The sequence below is a fragment of the Platalea leucorodia genome, assembly GCF_965183815.1.
Source record: "Platalea leucorodia genome assembly, chromosome: 6".
Lineage (NCBI taxonomy): Eukaryota > Metazoa > Chordata > Aves > Pelecaniformes > Threskiornithidae > Platalea > Platalea leucorodia.
Window position 1 is genome coordinate 53,150,491 of NC_138828.1, and position 15,094 is coordinate 53,165,584.

The window sequence follows — 15,094 nt, forward strand, 5'->3', positions numbered from 1 at the left end:
TTACAATTCATCCTGGGCAAGAAACATTCTACTGGTACTACACAGAAATGTAGTTAACCCCCAGTCTCTCTCATATTAGTACTTACACAAATGTATTTTGCTCCACCAAAAAATGACACATGAATCCTTTTCAGTGACACATTAAGCTGTATGTAATTTAGAAATGGAACTAAATGATTGGAAAACCTGTGAAATAAAAATGTTTCAATAAAAATATTGTCATTTTCTCCAGCAGATGCCCCAGTGTCAAAGGAATAGGTCTGGACAATACATAGCATGTGAAAGAGGTGAGCATAAGACTGGCTGTTACAGCAGCATTTTTCTCCCATGTCTACCATGGGCTACATGACTGTATATGCATAACTGAAGTCACTTTAAAAAGAATCTGCAAGAACTTGATGGAAGTCCTCTATGTAATGAAGATATATTATTCATCTGTATTGCAATTCTGCAGCTAATAAAGAACTTCGTTTATAATTTTTTTTAATTATCCTTTTAAATAATGTCATTTTATCCTGGCGTCAGGTACCATGCCTGGATATTCGGCACAATATTGGCAGTGTTGCTGTTGGCAACACTTTTTATTGTCACAGTGGCATACCTCCCACTGTCCGGCAGGTGGAGGCAGAATTTAAAAGAAAATAGTGCCTTAATATGACGACTATCATTATTTTTGTTGCTGTAGTTTATTCTTAAAATACAGCTCCCTCATTCCTATCGTTTCCTGCAGGAAAAAAAAAATCTTACATAAAAATAAAATACATTGTTAAGGAAAAACAATAAATTAAATATATTTTAGTATGGTTTAGTAACAGTGTCTTTACTATAGTCCCCTATATATCATAACGGCATATTTTCCTTACCACAGGATGTTATATATTGGTAGTATGTCTCTCTGATTCCTGCTTGACATTTGCAGGATGATTTTTCTCTTCTTTTTATTTTCTGTCCCTCTTCTGGGATTGGCTGCAAACTTGTTCTTTTTAAAAAAAAGCAAACCTGCTCCAAAGAAATAAAACAGTATGAGTTCCTCACAGCCGTTTTTCATTGGACGGGAGATGGGGCCTGAAAAAAGATACAATAAGCATTAAGGAATCATGGATTGCACTGCAAGAAGCATTATTTCCAGTAGGTGGTTCTCCACTACTGTTATAAAATAACATCTCAGGATTTGGGAAAGACTGAGCCAAAACTAATACGGCTTAAAGAATGCCTTGTTAATTAAAAAAAAAAAAAATCTTTTGGGGGAAGTCCTATATCAACAGTAATGAGCCTCCAGATTGACAGTAACGAATTCCTCCTACAAAGTTCTCTGTTATAAGTGCTTCCATCAGCAGACATGCTAATGAATGCACCCTCACAGAAACTGAATGGATTATCTTTGAGATAGCTCCATTTAATTAGGATTGAAAGCTATGTCAGAGACGTGATGATTTTTTTCCTTGCCCATCTGCTGGCTCTATCTTGATAATTTTACTTTATTATTCCAGAGTGAAAGGAAAGAAAGCAAACAAAATACAGGCATGTAAAGACTAGAGACAAGAAGAAGTGAAGGACTGAAGTTTTACTGAGACAGAGGAGATGGGAGGATTAGTTGTGGAGAGAGATTTTTAAAGGCCCTGAAACAAAGGCAGTAATTAATAAGGCATTTTGTTCAAATAGTAATTGTCCACCTTTTTGCGGATTCTGTGAAAAAGAGGTTTTTGCTGCAAAAATGAAACTAGCCAAAAATGATTAGTCTACCATAATAAGGGTACACAGTGACTATCAGGCTACTATACTAAAGGTAGTTTTTCTTTCTTTGTGTAACATTAGATTGGAAAGATCTTTTAAGGCAATAGCAAGGGGGTTTCAGTTGATTTATACAGGAAGATAAAGTGTCAACTTACCCCTGTGGGGTCTGATAATAAATTAAGCAGGTGTAGAGCAGAGGCACAGGCATTTAAGACCCCAAAACCAAGTGTTAGCCTGGTCAAGGATTAGCCAATTCACTACCAGTGAAGAAGAAAGCAATTTTTGATGATCCACTCAAGCATAATAACCATTAGAAGCAATAAAGGAAAGAGGAGTAATTGGGAGATAGGTATTAGCTAACCTGGTCAGACCCTAGAAAAGCCCCTGAGTCTCAGCTGAAGAATGGACAGGATCCCTGTTGTAAGCCTTCCTCACATATGCAGGGGTGGGAAAGTAATCCTCTTGATACTGCTATTATCTCACCAGTCTGTAATATTTGCTGTTATATGCACTCGAGGTATTACATTCTAGTAAAATATTAGTGACGGGTATCAAACCTACTGCTAAAAAGTGATGGGAGCGACCCACAAGGCATAACGAGTTTTGTTTTATTAAGCATGCTTATTTCACACAACCAAAACACATCAGGAGCGCCACTGTTACCCTGCCTAGAAGCGCCAGGACCACATTTTTCTCTTTGTCCCCTTTGAAGTCAGGCTCCGTTAAAGCATATTGTGAAAACCATTTTAAAAGAGGTCTCTATAGCACCAAAGTTAGCAAGGTCATAAGTACTATTGCACTCTTAAGAAATTAAGATCCAGTTTCACAACCAACCTACAAATACAGTGCTTGATCTGGATGTCCCTCTTTGTTTGATGTTTAGTTCAACATTATATTTGATACATTGTACTCTTAGTTATGTAGTCTCATCTATTTCTTTTTTTTTTTTCTATATTTCCAGTCCAGTAACAGCATCTTCAGTTTATTCCTTGGCTAACAAAAGCAATCCAAGAAGAAACAAAATACTTCGGTTGTTCTGAAATAACAGATTTGAGTTGAACAGGCATATCTGCAGATTCCTCAGAAAAGTGAGTAGGAACAACCTTTAATTCATAATATCTTGGATGGTCGTTCTATATCATGACATTGTCTAGCCACTTCCACATTTTTTAGATTTCTGCAGTCACATTCTAAATATGTGCTACATTGAAACAAAAAAAAATTAAAAAGGGAGCACGAGAAAGATAAAATGATTACATAGCTTAGAAATACCGCATGATTTTTGCCCTCTGAATTGAATCAAAGGACAAGAATACGAAAGAAATAAGCAACACCACCACACATTATAACGAAAGTTTGGAACCAACTCATGCCTCTTTACTAGCCCCAATTTTTTTTTTTTTCATTTTGCAATTAAATAAATAATTTTTAATTTTTTATTTTCCTTGGTTCTGAATGTACAAAATGAAAGATACTGTACAACTATTTGAGAGTTCATTCTAAGAGGAAAAGGTTGTGTCGTGGTTTAACCCCAGCCAGCAACTAAGCACCACGCAGCCGCTCGCTCACTCCCCACCAGTGGGATGGGGAGAGAATTGGAAGGGTAAAAGGGAGGAAACTCGTGGGTTGAGATAAGAACAGTTTAATAATTGAAGTAAAATAAAGTAGAACAGTTAAATAGGCAAAGCAAAAACCGTGCACGCAAACAAAACAGAACAAGGAATTCATTCACTACTTCCCATCATCAGGCAGGTGTTCAGCCATCCCCAGGAAAGCAGGGCTCCATCACGCGTAACGGTTACTCAGGAAGACAAACGCCATCATGCCCGATGTCCCCCCTTCCTTCTTCTTCCCCCAGCTTATATATACTGAGCATGACGTCATATGGTATGGCATAGCCCTTGGGCCAGTCTGGGTCAGCACTCCCCTGGCTGTGCCCCCTCCCAGCTTCTTGTGCCTCCGGCAGAGCAGGGGAAGCTGAAAAGTCCTTGACCAGTGTGAGCGCCGCTTAGCACCTATTCAGAGACAGCTTAGCACTACTTAGCAAGAACCAAAGCATCAGTGTGTCATCGACATTGTTCTCATCCTAAACCCAAAACACAGCCCCATACCAGCTGCCAAGACGAAAATTAACTCTATCCCAGCTGAAACCAGGACAGGTTGTAGATACTTTCTACTTTTTTCTTTTGTAGTTGGAATCTAAAATGTATCTGATTGATAGCAGTCATTCCTGCATATTCATAACTAACTGCTTTCTCTACACTTTATGGCTTCAGTTATGTTGAAAACATATCAGCATTAAAATAGTTAGCATATAAAAGCTACAGTGAATTCTTCAAAGCCACCAAATTTTTATTTTCATATATGTTCATATTTCTTTAAATGGAAAAAAATCTGCCAAAGTTGTAGGTCACTTTATAGCCACTATGCAGTTTGATCGTGAACATCCAGTCCAGAAAAATAAAAAAGTCCTAATAATTACATGGCTTTATGTTCATAATCTAGTATGCGTTGACTTTTTATAAAAAAGTTATCATAAGGAGTTCCACTGTAGCTACACAGGGTTGATCATTTATATGATATACTGCATTTCATCCTCTGGCAATAATATTTTTGAAATAGATATTTGCTTTTCTGATACAGGAGGTTTTGCAAATATAGAAGTACTGAGTAAAGTACAATGACCTGGCATGGCCAATGACTATATATATATATATATATATATATATCTCTGTAAGGATTTAAATTAGAGTAACTTTGAAGTGTTTTAAATAACTTTGTAATCTAAATCTTTCTGTCACATTTCTAATGAAATTGCTTTTGTGGTTCTTTTTTTTTTCCCCCTGATGATAAGAGGGGTAGTAGAGATTTGGTGCTAAGTGGTTTCAGTTGTACTATTGATTAGGGTTGCTGCAGATGGATGACAACACTAAATTGATAAATACTGAAGAAGAGAGATTTCTTAGTGCACCTTTACAAAGAGATTACACACTTTTTGCAAAGTAGAATATAGGAGAAAGATGTCTTTGGAAAGAACAAAAGGAAAACTGGGGCCAGCAGGAAGCTTCATGGGTAAAGGAGGCAGTCAGGAAAAGGCAGGGTGTGGAAGCTGTTCTTGTGAGTAAGGCAGAAGATTATGGACCCTGTTCTCTTGGCTCTCACGTGAAGATCTTGAGCAATGTATATCTGCCATGTACATTTCCTTGCAACAATTCGTGTTTGTTATGATCTTGGAGTTAATGAATAGAAGACAAACACCACCAATGGAACTTGTTGTGATAATTTTCTAAAAAATTACGCTGGACCTTCACCAAATCCACCATTTTTCTATGTCCTGCAAAGGAGATATGTACAGATCTAGGTGTTTGTTAGATCTTTAACTTCTGTGATATGTTCCGTCTATGCTAGTAATGCTGCCTTTGCTACTGTCTATTGAAAAAGATGAGAAGGACTGCTCATTTTATATTTTTAATAAGAATTGGGGAGGGTTGCCATATTTGAGGTGTGATAAAATAATGTCTAAATATGTTGAATTTGCTGATCTTATCATCCATGGTAATGAAGGTGTGTTGCTGATTTCTGTATCGTATATCTGAAATGATAGATTATGAAATGACTGAAGTGACTAAATTACGCACCTGTTTCTCAGAATACTACACAAAAATGAGGTGAATTATTTAAAAACTGGATTTTATTGTGCATATTATATCCATATACCAAAAAATAACGTGCATTCATTCTGTCATTTCAGAATAAGTAGGAAGTTCTTTTCTGCTTATCTCTTGGTCTTATCAGGGAATTACATTTATTGCCCTTACCTTTCAAATTGATCATGCGATTACGCAAGTCTTAGAGATCTGTTATTCCTATGCTTCAGGTTGCAGCCATAGGCCCTGCTTGCTCTGTGCAATGTATTTAAATAGTAGGTGAAATCTTCATAAGTTTATAGATGGACTTCTATATTTTTGGCAGAATTTGTGTCTACCGCTGCTTTCGTTAGGATTGTGACAAGCATTTTGAAGACAGCATGTTAAAAGAATCAGGAGCTTTAAAATATTCTGAAGTTTTAGTTGTCCAAAAGAAAGCAAAGTATTGGCTTGTAGCACTCTAACTCATCTGACACTGAAAAAATAAAATATTACTAATAAATTGTATGAGAGAGATGGCTGTCACACATAAGCAAGTGCACAATATTGCTTAAAAGAATAGGCAAGTGCAACATTAATGGCCACTGTCTGCTTCAAAGACTGAAGCCTGTGATGGATCATGTACACTAAGGGTAGCTTGCCTGAAGCCTGAAGACTACTGCAGTGACACTGGGTATTACCTCATGGAACTATGCATGTCAGTGGAATGAAAGAAGTAAAAAACTGAAATACAGGAAGAAGGCAACAATGTCCTAGAGAGAGAGACCAAAAAATCAGTAACCCTCAGGAAAAGGTAGTACTGAGTAAATGGAGAATTGGAATAGTGAACAATGGTGCTGCTTCCTTTTGTTGATTTCTGTTGTGTTCAGTACAACAGGACTTCTTCATATGCTTCCCTGTGAATAACCAGAATTGCATCAAGGAGGTCCATCATCAACATCTCATGAACTTTAGGGCTTTGTACTGCCAAGAGCATGTCACTTTAATTTGACCTTGTTTTGTAGCTATTTTAATACTTTGGTGCAAGCTTCTTGTACATGAGTGAGACAGTGCATGAAAGAGAGAGTTGCTGTCATTTGACTAAGTAGGACTCATGTTAAACTGGTATAGATTATTCCAGAGGAATCCTGAAATGCCAGCTTGCTTTAGTAAGACTAAATCCAGTGTAGCTTTTTGATCATTTTGTTCTCTTGAATATGTGGGCCACCTCTTATGTAAATAAAGTGAACTCTTGAACAATCTAAAGTAACTCCACTCAAGCAGACAGAGTTGTACTCGCTTTCATCACTAGTCTGCCCTGGAACGTTGGAAGCCATTTAACGTGTCAGTCAGCTATGCAGACACCCACAGCATTATGTGTGCGAAGCTCTTACGCAATGCTTTTATTTGTGGAATACACTTACAATGGGAAGATATAATAGTATTCTGGTAACTGGCACATTGTCAATTACGATAACTACTTAACCAGATTTTCTTGTAAACATACTATGCAATTCTTAAGTCAGTCTATAAAAAAAAAATATACACTTACTTTTGGAAAGGAGGCTACCTTTAAAAACATGGACATACAGAGATTTTTAGTCATAAAGCTGAGTTTGGCTTATCTTTGATTTCAGCTCTGTTCTGGTTCAGTAACAAAATATTATTATGGAAGTAACACATTGCTACTACTTTATATGCTAAAAAATAAAAACACCCAAAGTTAAATTTACTCAGACATCATAATTTTGATGGAGTTAGTCAGGTTGGGGTTTTGGGTGGTTTTTTGGTTGTTTTTTTTTTTTTCCCCCTCAGAAAAAAGCCTAGTGTCTAAGTTATGAAACGAAGCAGCATATTCCATTTAAAAGTATTTTCAATTTATTATTGTTACTGCTTAGCATATGTGAAAGACCATTTAATTATCATCTTGTTGGATATACAATGCTGAATGCACATTTTCAAATATGTGATTTCAGCCAATCCTAGAATGGAGTCTATTTCATGTTTTCTATTTTATCCTTAGCATTACACAAACTAAAACAATGGAGAGAAGAGCATAAACAAATTAATTTGTAACAGATGGAATGAAAGTACATTTTGACAAAGACAGAGTTACCATGTTGTCGTTGTACAATCTTTGACCCTTCCATATTTCTATGTGACAGCTGAAGGTGATTTAAAACTTTCCTGGATAAAAATCATACACATGAGAAAAAGTAAAGCTTTGTATTTTATAAATGGTGCTTAACACCTGCATTACAGCTTATCAGGGAAAAAACAGTGGTTCCTTATACTATGAAAGCCTCTTGTGTGCTTGCAACTTCTTTTGGGGCTGAATAATAAAAGGATGATACTATGAACACATTATCTTGTGTTTACTGATTTTAGAATCATAGAATGGTTTGGGTTGAAGGGAGCTTAAAGATCATCTACTTCCAACCCCCCTGCCATGGGCAGGGAGACCTTTCACTAGACCAGGTTGCTCAAAGTCCCATCCAACCTGGCCTTGAACACTTCCAGGGATGGGGCATCCACAGCTTCTCTGGGCAACCTGTTCCAGTGCCTCACCACCCTCATAGTGAAGAATTTCTTCCTACTATCTAATCTAAATCTACCCTCTTTCAGTTTAAAACTGTTACCCCTTGTCCTGTCACTACACTCCCTGATAAAGAGTCCCTCCTCATCTTTCCTGTAGGCCCCCTTCAGGTACTGGAAGGCCACTATAAGGTCTCTCTGGAGCTTTCACTTCTCTAGGCTAAACAACCCCAACTTTCTCAGCCTGTCCTCATAGGAGAGGTGCTCCAGCCTCCTGGTATCTTTGTGGCCCTCCTCTGGACTCACTCCAACAGGTCCGTGTCCTTCTTACGTTGGGGGCCCCAGAGCTGAACGCAGTGCTCCATGTGGGGTCTCATGAGAGCAGAGTAGAGGAGAAGAATCACCTTGCTTGACCTGCTGGTCATACTTCTTTTGATGCAGCCCAAGATATGGTTGGCTGCCTGGGCTGCGAGCACACATTGCTGCCTCATATTTAGTTTTTTGTCCACCAAGTCCTTCTCTGCATGTCTGCTGCTCTCAATCCACTCATCGCCCAGCCTGTGTCCATGTCTGGGATTGCCCAAAGCTGTTAAACTTCTGTCAGATAAAATACCTGGGGAGGTACTCAGCTGAAAGTGCTAATATAATGGGAACAAAACCCACTGATTTCTTGTGCTAGCTGTTTCTTTTAAACATCTACAAAAGATATAAGATGGATTTAATACAACTGACTGTTTTTACCTTGTATAGGAAGTAATAAACATCTTGATTTAGTGTAGAAGCGAGGAACAGCATTTTATCCTTTATACATACTTTTGTCAAAAAAACGATAAAAGAGTAATTAATGATCCTTGCCACATTTTGCTTCACTTTTGTGCGAACTCTCCCAAGAGCAGCAAATCTGAAAAAGAACTGTGTGAACAGCCAGGTCTTTACTGGCTGTGTTAAGGTCTATGACATTTGCCAGTTTTCAGTATTGCATGTATCCAACAGGTCTAAGACAGACCTTTCTCTCTTCCTTTTGTGCTTATATGACTTCCATCTGTATACTCTTTGAGAGTCTTCTATTTCGTATGTTTATTCTTGCAAAATCATTCTGATCGTGGGTAGCCTATAGAGTTCTTGAATAACACAAATCTCTGACTTGACACTGTATATAATTCTTGTTTAACTGAACCACAGCCATACATTTTTGCCATCTAGTCTTTGTTTAAAGACTTCAAGTGATGGAGAATCTACTTGTAACCCTCAATAAATTGTTTAAATGGTTAATAAATCTGAGTTTAAGATGCCATGACTTTATTCCACTTTTTAAATTCAGAGCCCACCCACTAAGTAACGATTGGTTAAGAGTTAAGAGTCACACTATGAACAGGTATCTCCCTCCTTGCAAAAGTCATTAGCCGTAGTAAGATTCCCAGTAAAAATGACTTGCTGAATTATTTTGAATTTTTGAATGATTCTTAGTGTAGGCTACTCATGAGAAATTTATTGCAATTATTAAATATTTGAAATTCACAATATGAAGTGTATTAGTTGATGTAATGTAATTAGTAAAGAGAAATACTGCCAGGTAAACAGATTCCAAATAATATACCAGAAATTATTCAGAGGAAGTGTGCAACTAGTATTAGTCTTCAAAAGGAAGTTGATGGGGTGAATATTTATGTTGTGGAATGTAAAACTCCTTTTACTGCTTTTGTTCAATATTTCCTTAAGGGTTCACTTCTTCCAGAAGCATTCCTTTAAGCATACTCATTTATTGAACTTTTTGGGAAGCCAACATAGAAGGAGGGCAAACACTCAGAACAAATTGCATTTTAAAACATTCTTTGTTGTATTCATCTGGCTCTAAAAAGCTTATATAGAAAGTGATTTTGTCTAACCAAGTCACTGAGATCATGTGCTTCTGAGTGCCTTCCAATTTAGCTAAAAAATACTGACTTACATCAGGCAAGATTATTTGTCCTTTTTTTCTTGTTCCCTTTGGCTTTGTCTGTACTGTTTGTTACTTTGGTTTCTTTGGTGTTTTTTTTTTTTTTTTAGCAGATTTCTTTTTATTTTATCACCTCTAACATGTAACTTCTAGTCTGAGTGATCATGTTTTATTTCTATATCAGTTCAGTCAGTTATGCTCTCTATATACCTCTGAAGCCTAAGAGATTTAGGCTCCGATTCAGGAAAGCACTGGAGTATATAGCTGAATATGATGGTGAGAGCAATTTCCTGGATGAGAGCAGTGAAAGGGAATGGATGATCCTTTGTTATTTTTTGTCTATTTTTAGTTCAGAAGTGTTGTGTTAGGCACAGAATTACCATCTTCTCCTTCTTATGTTGCAATTTAGTCTTGATAACTGCAACTTCTCAGTAACATTCCTGCCCAATGACTCATAGCAGATGTAAGCCTGAACTCTACAGAATTTAATAGCAAAAACAATCACAGCCTGGGAAGGGCTCTGGAATTCTTTGCATCAGCTTAAGAAGATTTAACAGCTTTGAGTTCTGTCCAGAGGGTAAAGGTAAACATTTTAGGTACCTGTGAGGGAAGAAGGAAGAATTTGGGGTAATTGCTATAGTTATGGTTTAGAAGTAATGTTTTTGAAGGCCATATAACTGGTGCAATGTTGCTAATGATGTATAAATGTTTTAGCAGGATCTAGCTATTTTGCTACGACATTTAGTTAGTGAATAAACCTCATATTCAAATGTATAGTTTCTAAATTTATAATAACGTATGGCTGTATGAACAAGGCTGCTTTTTAAGCCTAAAAGTAGATCAAATCATGAATTCTTGTCCATTTTTCAGATGAGGAAAATGGGGCAATTTTTGTAACACTACCTAATTAAAAAAAAAGCAGAATTTGTGCATGAGTTTAATCATTAAAACCAGTTTGAATTTTAACAAAGTAAACAAAAATCTTTCAAGTCATTATCTGTCCTTCTGGCAGATTTTCTCTTATTATTATTGCATTTGTTAGCAACGCAATTCTTACCGACACTGTACAAACAGAAATAGGCATCTGAATTTCATCTAGTTTGCTGTCTCCAGAATTCAAGGACAAGAAAACAGGCTGACAGTTCAGAATTTTCATAGCACAGTCGTCAAATCTATGTAGTAACTTGTTATTGAAAGACTTGGAAAAACATCAAATTTAGGGGACATTTGAACATAGGATTGATTGTCTGAGTAGCCTGTAAACAAAGCCCAGGCACAGAGAAGCAAAAAGGTACCTTTCTGGAATTTTTTTTGCCATAGCTTTGGAGAAATCTTTCTGCACAGCTGTGCAAGTGCACATTCCAGGTGTAATATTTGAATAGTAAATGAGTAATCTCATATGGATAAAATTTCAAGGTTTCACAAGAGTTGCCCTTAAACTTCAATTGTATTGAAACAGAAAGTAATTCTTTTTTTCAGCCAACTGTTAAGGGTTTTGCTTTCAACTTGAAAATATTACGCTAAATTTTTGTCACTCTATCCTGATGTGTGATAATTAATCCACATATCTACTGTCTGAGATTAAGATTTTCCTGGAAAGGCATCTCCCTTGCACAAATTTGGTTTTTTTGTTAAACCAGCACAGGTGTTAAAACAAAAGTCTTGAAGTCTCTCAGCACTTATTAACTCTTTGGATTCACTAGCATCAACAACGCAAAAATATTTGCTAAGTTATGCAATTGTTTTCATCTGTGACATGGATTAAGATTTGTAATTTGTTTGCAGTTTTTTTGAGTGAATGCTATTATTGCATTGTGTGTGAATGTTTATCAGCAGTTGTATTGCCTCCCAAAGTTTTTAATTGTTTTACCCTCCACGTACATTTCTGGATAATGCATTTTAAATAGCCATATAACAACCAAGGTAAATATTTAAATGAGTGGAGAAATTAGTTTAAGAAACTGACTTTCAAACCAGTCTTCCTAGAGCAAGATTTTAAGCCTCCCTTGAACAGAACTGTAGCTTTACATATTACCGAAGAGCATGGCTGTTCACTTTCAAAGAACTGTTACTAATACAACCTTTTCTGAAACTTTTTGTAGAAATGTGGAAAACTAAGTAAATAGTTACCCACATTAATTCCAAGACTGAACCTGTTGATTCAGTTAGTGTACGCAAAGCGCTTTGAACATATATGGGGCTTAACCCTATTTACCACTTATCACTGTAGGGTTCACCACTCAGTGAATCTCTTGTCACTGCAACTGTGGGATCAGATAAAGTATGGGAGTTTACACCTGCTGAGAAATTGGCTCAAAGGTACAAGGTACTGCCCCTTCCAGGATCAGCACTGCTCACTGTCTTCTACCTTGTCTGGGTCTCCCTGCTGGGCAGTGACAGAAGCAGAGAAACACCGTTAGGTCAGACATTTTCTTTCAGAGCTTGAGTTTTCATGTCTTATCCTAGGCTTCTTGACCTTCCTCCTTTTTTGGCAGGACAACAGCACAAAGATTTTGGTCCCCACAACCCTTGCTCCTACTTCAGATCCACTCTGTGTTTTTTTTCCTGTGTCCTCTCTGTTTCAGTGTCTCCCCTGTTTCTGACTGACAAGTCTGCCAAATGGAGCTCTTTTTGTTTCTCCCTCTTTATATGCCTCTTAATTCTCTTATGATCATAGTGAGCTCACGCTGTGAGTGACTACAGGATCAATAATCCATCTTGGGTTTACTGTCCAACTTCCTTTCTTAAAAATTAAACTCTAGGATTAAAATATCTTGAGCAATGTATTTAAATCATCACATTTAGAATTTTATTTATGAGACTATTCCTATATTTCAGTATGTCTTTTGAGCATATCTTAGTTCAGTGCTAAAGCTAATACACACAAAGTTGTCTTCCAAATGCAGCCCTTATGAAGCTCCCCACAATAGGAACATGCTTTAGAAAGAGGCAGCCTTTAAATAGAAAGGTGACTTCAGATGAAGATGACAAACCAAACCAACTGCACACACTCTACACTCCTCAGCTCTTCGTTCCTGTTGTGCAGCTTGCTTGTAGTAGCTTACACATGCTGTAAGGGACGTGATCTGCCTTGGTTGTGCTTGATAGTCTTCTATTTTTGTTTTTTTTTACTAACATAAATTTCTCTGAAGAGTATGCAAGATGATTTACTTGATAGTCTTTTTTTTTTTTAAATAAGAATACTCTACTTGTAAAGCTGTGCAACCCTTTTAAGATCGATTGCAGTGTTCAGGCATTCACAGTCAGTGAAATCATCATAAAACAGTTTGAATATTAAGACTAATGTGAGGGAGAACAGTGTGCTTTTATAATGAAAATGACAGAGAATGAAGCGGAACAGTTAAATATGAATCTTCCTGCAAAAAAAATATAGTCCCTTCTCTCCTAGAAAACATATTTAACATATGCCTAGAGTCAGGACAGCAATTATCAGAGAGAGATTATTTGTGGGTTGTCCAGGTAGCTAACGTACTCTTCTTTGGTCACTCCTCTCCCAGAACAGACAGTGTCATTGCAACAGATGGCAACAGCTGCTTTCAGAACAGTAGTGGCTGCAATAGCCATAATTACTACTGTCGTAAGGTGAAAGTGCATGTTTTATCATGGCAGAAAACTCTGAAATCTAAATTAATAACAGAATTCAATGCCAGGCAATTCTTGCAGATTTCCCCCTGCCTCCTTTTTTAAGCCTGAAATTCATAGGATTCACCACTTCAAACAGTAGCAGGACCTGTTGCATTGAATTATGGTGAAGTTTCTAATGCAAATGATGTAGCATTTATTTGGTTAGCAGGAAGAACAACGTACAACTTAAAATTCAGAAATTTTATGGCATAGAAATAACTTAGCCTAAGATTTTCAGTTCACACTTTCTACTCAAGAAACATTTTACACGTAATTTTTAAAGGATTCCTTTGGAATCCTTAGCGATAGACATCAGCTTAGCATAGTGCTTTGCAGCTTAATGGTAGATGTTGCATATGTCCAAAATGTTGAAAAAAAACCTTCTGAGCTATCTGTAACATGAGTCAATGGGTACAGAGTACCTTCAACACCTTGTGTCTGCATCAGTCCAGTGCAGGAAGTGGTATAATGAGCTTTGTACAGATATACTTGGGCCTCACAACTCTATGCTTTCAGATATGATGCTTTCAAACTAGCAAAACTCAGAATTGAAAATAAAAAAAAAAAAAAGTTGCTTACTTAAATAAGATAACTGTAATTTAAAAAAGCATCCTAAATATTTTATAGGTAAGTGTTGAAAAGCTGAAATTTGTCTGGGCTGTAATTTGTACTCTTGCATGAGGTTTTCAGAGATTGGTGAAAATAAAGTTGGACTTGTCTAATTTTACAAGAACTTAAAAACATACTTCACATAAGCACCTTGCTTATCTTTGTACAGTAAAAAGCACAGCCTGCCAAAGTTCCACTGGTGTTTTATATTAATTCCTGTAGAAACATGAGTGGAAATTTCCATAAAGTTGGTGTTTCAATAAGCACAAGCTGACATTGAATCATTAATCTCTATTATAGGTCTCATGCTTTGTCTAACCACAAATGTTTTAACATGTAGTTAGCTGATTTAGTTTAATAAGTAGAGAAAGCAGAGCGGACACACATTTTGGTTTAAACAGGCTTTAACATATGCTAAACAAAAAGATTTTAAGTAAAAAAAAAAAGAAACATTCCTCAGTTGATAGCTTGAAGCAGTTTAACTAATCAATTTAGAATTGGTTCATGTATAATCTATGTAAATATTTTAGTAATTGGAGGCCTTGGTTTCTCGTCTGTGAACTGAAAAGCACACATCTACCTTACAGAAAATTGTGAAGTTATATCAGCTCATGTTTGCAAGGCAGTGAGATACAATGGTGATTATTTTGGCATATAAAATAATTTTCATATAAAATAATGGGATTTGAAATGCTATGGGTCATACAGTACAAAGTATGCATAGCTATCAGTTGAAAGATGTCATCCTTGCCACCATTAGAATAAAAGCTGATAACTATTACGCATTTTTCCCAAAAATTACTCTGTAACAGAAAAATTATCTCCATCCTCTCTTGGCACACAGAAGTTGCACAAATCTTATTTAGTTCAAGGACAACTAGCCCAATTCAGATTTTAATTACTTGAGTATAACAGAGAGCTTATTCCCAACTGTAAAGGATCAACAAGGAATATTGCCCTGCTTTTCAGAACATTTTAAAATGCTATTTTGCTTTTGTCTTGTTTCACA